Here is a 7601-nt window from a genome sequence, read left to right on the forward strand (position 1 = left end):
TGCAAGCCCTTAGGGGAAAAATGAGCATCTTTAGGCTAAACATGCCCCACGCCGCTCCCCTGCATCCCCCTGCAGTTGATGAATCCAACCCCAACCCTAGTCATTAGTTGAAGACATTTCATGGATAATTTCAATTAGGCCTATGTCTTTGTAAGGATTTTACGTGTCTGAAGCCCCTAGTGTAGGGTTTTTCTTATTCTAATCCTCTAGTGCAGGGTTTTGGCTATCTAATTGTGGCATTATTTTTTATAAAAGGAAAATAAAAAGGATAATTTAGGGAATATTGAGTGACTCTAAGTCTCTAATTAAAAAGGATAATTTATAGGATAATTTAGGCTTTTGGCTGTCTAGTCTAGGGGTATGTCTTCCTACAAAAAAGCAAACGAATTAAGTAGGATTAAACATTTTTTATTAATCAGTGTTACAAATTTGCTATTCGGGAATTGAAAAATATCTCTAATCAATATAATTTATTGCGACCGGTGTCAGAAGAGCGACATTCCCCAGTCGTGAATTTAACCTTCTTGTTCTAAAGTTCAGTCCGTTCGCTTGGAAGTCTATTTTCGAATGAATGTCTTTTTCAATTCCCCGCTTACTTCATAATATACCGGTAGAGCCTTTTCATCAATAATGGCTATCGTAAGAATCAAGGGAAAAGCTATACCGGTTTCATAGTTATGTCGCATTAGAAATACAGATGTGTTGAGCTAGATTCTGTGTGAGTGGCATTTGTTAAGAGGAAGCTTGACTTATGTTCTGTGAGAACGTTAGGTTTTGAATTTGCAGCATTGAAATGCATTTTGCAATAATGATAAATTTCGGTCAAATGTTAAAATATAAATTTGTTAGTTAAAAACATGGTAGCCTACATGTTACACACTTCCCTCCTTACGGCAAAATAACAGATAAATAATATTACAATAACTCGGTTATAGGCTACATGATACAATAATATACAGGTGTGTGGTTATAAGATATTTTACAGAGAAAATTAACAATTGTAGGCTAACAATTGCTAGGGGAAGACACATGACCCCACTCCTTTCGTGGGATGAGGAGATTGGACGCACACATAAGTTAACAAGTAGTCGATAACGTGATTGCAGGGATAACAGTCGTTTATCATAAGAGATAAGGCGATGTCTTAAGTTCCCTGGGAGCCATTTTGGCTTAGTAGGTTACGATATACAATATTTGCAGTTTCAGGGGTAACAATAGGATGGGTACAGTTTTGCCTCTTGTCCAGAAGGGATGCAGTTTCACCTCATACTCAGGAGGATCTGTGGGTCGGGTACAGTTTTACCTCTTGTCCAGGAGGGATGCAGGTTCATCTCATGCTCAGGAGGATCTATTGGTCGGGTACAATTTTACCTCTTGTCCAGGAGGGATGCAGTTTCACCTCATGCTCAGGAGGAACTATGGGTTGCAGCTGCTACGTTGCTGCGTCATTCTTGATTAAGCATTACGAATCATTTTAAAAATAAAATACACAAATATAGTAGGCTATAGGCAGGTGAGTGTCCTTGATTGTTCATGCCCCGCGTCCGGGGAGATAAGGCTTAACACTCATAGAAACAACCATAATAATAATAAAATCGCGGCGAGCGGCGCGTGCGCGAAGGTTGTACAAGCTAGACAAAGATGGCGTTTATGAGAGTAATGTCTTTGAGGACCAGTTATGCTATACAGTTCAAGCAGGTTGAGTTCGAGACTATGACAAGCAGTGTTGATGAGCAGTTCAGTTTATGTCTGTTGACGGATGATGAGCAGTGAGCACGACATGAATGAGTGGTCAGCTTGTAAGGTCGCAAGCTGTAAAGCAGACGTCTTGAGCAGCTGGATGCTGGATAGACAGTGCAACTGTGGTGCACGTCGGTGTGTCGCAAGCAGCAGTGCTTCTTGTGTGAAGAAGGCTTGAGTGCGTAACAATGCAACTACGCGTGGTGTCGCAATGTAGCAGTGGACATGGGATTGACCATGTTGAAAGGTAACGATGCAGCTTCGGTGCATGTTGGCGGCTATGAGGTTAGCCGAGTTGACGTCGTCTGCGCAGAGCTTCTTTAAGTAAAGGCATCTCACGTGCAAGTAAGTTGATGAGAGTCACCGTGTGGTGGCGATAGAGAACTCTGTCGTGTCATCCGTCGTAGTGCGGTCGGTTTCTCAATGTGTCTCAAGGTCTCTCGCATCTCATCTAGCAACAACCAGAGATGGGCGTGATCTTGAAGATCACAAATGATCTTGATCGTGATCTTCAAGATCATTTTTTTTTGGTGATCTTGATCTAAGATCACTTTTTTTTGTGTGATCTTGATCTTGAAGAACAATAAGATCAAGATCACTTTAAAATTGAAGTTTACTTGCTGGAAAGAGGCATTTTTTTAGAACTCGTACTGTACAAAGTAATTAGTGGCAACTACTAACATTAAGCCACTGTTAATACGATATGTGTCCAACAAAAGACGATTTAAAGTCCATCTAATCTGGTCAGTGTTGCCATTTCAAATAGAAAAAAGTTTTCTGTGGTGGTCATAATAAAGAAGTCAACTTCCGTGTAGCCTACTTTATGTTGACTTATAATAAAAATGATTTAACTTTGTTCACAATTTCCATGTGTGAATTTTAAAGAAATGTTTTCTTTCTTTGGCTCAATTTTAGATGTTTCAAAAGTCTAGAATGGCGGTGTTAAAAAATCTGGACTCTAGACGGCTTTGGTCATGTAAAGTGGTTTATTGCAGAAAATCAACCAGACCAAGACTTGTTTACAATGTTTAGGGTCTGAGTATGGAGCGGTTTGTCTGACCGAAAACCTCTGAACTTTTTTGATTACAGACAACAGTATCAAGGTTGCCAGATGGGTCAATGGTGCAATAAACATTGACATAATACAGTGAAAGTTAAAACTACTTAGTAACACGAATAAAACTCCCACATGAACCAGACAAAAATTTGATAAAAAATGATGCAGTTCAGAGTTTATTTTTATTTATTTATTATAAATAAAAAGCATAACACTAATTTGGCGACTTTTTCAGTACTAGTGTGTGTAACCTCGGCCTTGGGTGTGACGTTGCGATTATACGCAAATTACGTCAACAATTGATAGGCCTAAATAGCAACAGTCACTAACTTATTACAATTCTTAGGCCAGCGATCGAGTAGTTAAAAGTTAGCAATACCAACTATATACCTTTACCCAGGTTGCTTATAGTAGGCTAATTATTTTATGCAACATCATTGATCAAAAACTTGATTTTTTTTTCAAGTACACAAAAAGTGATCTTGAAAGTGATCTTGATCTTCAAGATCACGATCTTGATCTTCAAGATCACATAGTTTGGTGATCTTGATCTTCAAGATCACCTATTCTTAGGATCATTACCAGAAATTTTAAAATTTTGCGGAAACTGCGGAAAAACGGAAACTGCGATCAGCGATGTTTTATTTTTTTCTCTCGAACTTTTCAGTTTGTTTGCGGATACCGATACCTAACCGATACTCCGATACCCTAACTACCGAGTACCGATACACTCACCTTGCGGAAACTGCGATCAGCGACTTCGGCTTTTTTTAATTTGTTTCTCTCGATCTTTTCAAGGTACGAACTGACGGTACGAATTGTTCATGGTACGAATTAGGTTGCACCCCCACTTAATTACTTTTTATATTAAACCTTATTCAAGTAGAATCAATGCTATGCTCACAAAACTTAACTTAAATACAACAAAGATGGGCTAGCTTATCATTTTTAGATATGGCCAAATGTGAGGCCGCATACACCACTTTTGTAGGCATTTGATCCCAGCAACTAACTATAGGCCTGCACAAAGTCAAAAAGTATATTGAAGTTTCTGGGGCCGTCTTTAAATGTAGCAAACCTAGCAAACCTCGCAAACCTAGCAAACCTCGCAAACGTAGCAAACCTAGCAAACGTAGCAAACCTCGCAAACCACAAGGTTGCCAGATGGTATTTTTTATTGTATTCTTTTAAATTTCTTGGCTCTTTATTTATCGGATGCATGTTTTTTAAAACCCTTTTAAACATGTTACTTGTTTAGTGTTGATGTTGCAGATGTTCTATTCTCATCTATAAAAAGATATCATAATCTCTGCTTTGTTAGTTATGGTTAGTTTTGATATAAATACATTTATTTTGTGATATGACTGTTAAAAATTTAAATTCTATGGACTTTGAGTCTGATTGCAAATAAATAAATAAATAAAAAAAAAAAAAAATTAAAGCAATGCCTTTGCGATCAACATTTGTGAGATAGCCTATTGCAAGTTGATATTAACGTGTAAGATATTTTCTCTTCACTTTCTAAGTTTTGAAGTTCACATGTTTACGAGTGGCAGTATATTGATAAATGCCCTTCTTTGACGGCATAGTAGCTTTCTCCTGGCGATTGATCAACCGCAATTGATGTACTGGAAAGTTGCTTAGCTTAAAACAATATAGAAAAAACACTTTATTTTGGAAAACATTTTGGTGATTTCATATGCCCTTGCAAAACACGGTGGCTCCAAGTTTATTGTGACGTAACGATTTATTGAAATCATCGTCCCTTGGGATCTTAGTTTATCGCGTACGGAAACAACATTCCGTGATTCATGGAAAATATTGTGTTCGATTTGTTGCTTCTTTATTATAATTTGGGAACTTCAAAACATGTAAAAATTTATCTTAAATAAGCCCACTTGTGCCTGAAATATCATCAGACAGTTTGTAGCCAACGTTGGGCAAAAGTTCTGTTCATCTGTGAACTTGGGTTGTTTTGTCAGCCAGTTCGGACTTATTTAGTAAGTCGAGATTTGTAGAATTCGGGCAAGCAGCTTTAAAGAGATTGCTTCATGTGAGTACCGTACAAATTGATTGCTAATTTGTAAATTTAGCCTTTGCTACTGTATGTGTTAATAGTCTGACGTATCTAAGCTGAACATATCTATCACTATCAGTTTTGTACGCGCTGTGTTCACTTGTAAAAGGGCTTACTTAATGACACAGCTTTATTGTGCATGATCTACGTATTTTCGACGTATCGTAACGCGTTAATTTCATTTGTTATAGCTGAATTGTAACCGCATTGGAATCCTGTGTAAAGAATTTCAGACTGTTGCTGTTGTCGCAATTCACCGGCTTACTTGGCAAAAATTGGTATGGACATTTTAATTATGTGGAATTTATTGCTGATTTAATTCACACTATCTGTCCGTAAAGCGCTAAAGGTCGACGCATATTCACGATGGATGTAGCAATGTAAAAAACTCACATTAATCATTATTGCCTTGTACTGTAGTTTTAGGCAAATGCGTGATTTGTGCTTTTATGTTATTTCAGAAAACGACTTCTTTGATCACACTCCTGTTCTGATCACTCGGGATTGTGGTTTGAGAGACTGTTGGCAAAAACGTCAAGTATCATTGTTATTTCGCTCCAATTTAATAAACCATTTCCATCTATATTCGACAACAGTCGGATTGCCTTTGCGGTCGAGCCTAGTGATAGAGGATAATATCACATAACGCAATATTTGGTAGTCAGACATTCGGGAATCAGTACTCCATCCCTTAGTTAGACCATGGTTGGATGAGTTCACTAATCACTGGTTTTCTAAAAACCGGGCTGCAGACGATAAATAAAACTTAACTTTTGCAGACGACCGTAGTTCCAGCCCTGGGCTACGCCGTGTGACACAAAACGAAGAAGTTTCTAATGACAAGTTTTTGTGTGTGTTTAGAAAGTAAGGGATATTTTGTGAACGAAACCGGTTTTTCCAAGGTTTGTTCCTTTGAAGTGTGTTTAAAATGCCTATATGCTTTGGCTCTTTTTTGGACTACTTGCAAAAAAATGGTTTGTTTTTGGGATTGGTTTGAAACGTGTTTTTGGCTGGGTAATTTTGTGGAATCTGGCAACTCTGCAAGGTTTGCTTCTTTAAATGTAGCAAACCTAGCAAACCTCACAAACCTCACAAGGTTTGTACATTTGTACAATTACCTAGTGATGGTAGCTACTATCTAGGCTATGACTTTTAAAAAGGTCTGTGCATTTGTCAATTGATAGTTATGAGGTTTTCTCAGCGGGCGTCTTTAAATGTCGCGAACTCCGAATTCCTAGCAAAGCTTGAGAAGGTTTCTGCATTTGAAAGCCTACCGCAATAGGTTTTCAGCCAGTCTCCCTAAAGAAGATAGATTTAGACTAGCAGCAAGTAATGATAAGGTTGTCTGTAGTCTAGGCCTATCTATTTGATGCAAACTATGAACAGTTGAAAACCTCATCGGCCATCAATTGTAGAAACCTTCCTCAAGATTTGCGAGGTTTGCTAGGTTTGCTACATTTAAAGAAGCAAACCTTGTAGAGTTGCCAGATTCCACAAAATTACCCAGCCAAAAACACGTTTCAAACCAATTTTTTTTGCAAGTAGCCCAAAAAGGAGCCAAAGCATATAGGCATTTTAAACACACTTCAAATTACCAAAACTTTTGGAAAAACCGGTTTCGTTTAAAAAATATTCCTTACATTCTAAACACACACAAAAACTTGTCATTAGGAACTTCTTCCTTTTGTGTCACACGGCGTAGCCCAGGAACTACGGTCACCTGCAAAAGTTAAGTTTTTTTATTTATCGTCTGCAGCCCGGTTTTTAAAGAACCAGTGATTAGTGAACTCACCCAACCATGGTCTAAGGGATTAATAACTGATTCTCGAATGTCTGACTACCAAATATTGCGTTAATATTACCTTTCAAGTTTCAACATCTCTCAAATGTTGATCGCAAAGGCATTGCTTTAAATGTATTTGATTGATTGATTGAATCTTTATCCTCGGACTGGGAAAGCTTCTTGCAGAGCTTAATCCTGGCAGTTTCGCATACTTGTAGAGGCTTTGAATCACTGACGCAGGCCCGGTCACCGAGATTGACAGAGTGAAGTTTCCGATTGTTGAAGTCTTGTTGCCGGGGAACTATTGTTTGTTTGTTTGTTTTCCAACTATTCCATCCATTAGATGCCGCTGAATGGAGAGCAGTCCTTAACGTGCGTTGCTCAAGCGCACACCCCGAGAGTCGAACCAGCGCCGCTTGATCTTGAAGCTTCTTCGTTCCAGAAGTGACGCGCTAACCAATTGAGCTATCGGGGCAGACTTATATCAAAACTATCAAAACTTATATCAAAACTAACCATAACCAACAAAGCAGAGATTTTGATATCTTTTTACTGATAAAAATAAGACATCAACATTAAACAAATAACATATTCAAAAGGGTTTTAAAAAACATGCACCCGATAAATAAAACGCCAAGAAAAAAAAAATACAATTAAAAAAAATACCATCTGGCAACTTTGTGGTTTGCGAGGTTTGCTTTTGCTACGTTTGCTAGGTTTGCGAGGTTTGCTACATTTAAAGACGGTTGGTAACCACTGCTTTAGAGGCACTGTCTACAAACCTACATTTAAGTACCTCAGATTGAAGTGTACATTTTGCATCTGTGACCTGTGCACAACAAATTTTTTGTGGCTTTGCTAGCTTCTTCCTTTGTGTTTTGTACTGGTGCACTATTTTGACATAATCATCACTGTTGCAGTCTGGAAAAGGAAAATAAAATTAA

The sequence above is a fragment of the Aplidium turbinatum genome, chromosome 6 (genome assembly GCF_918807975.1).
Source record: "Aplidium turbinatum chromosome 6, kaAplTurb1.1, whole genome shotgun sequence".
NCBI classification, from domain to species: Eukaryota; Metazoa; Chordata; class Ascidiacea; order Aplousobranchia; family Polyclinidae; genus Aplidium; species Aplidium turbinatum.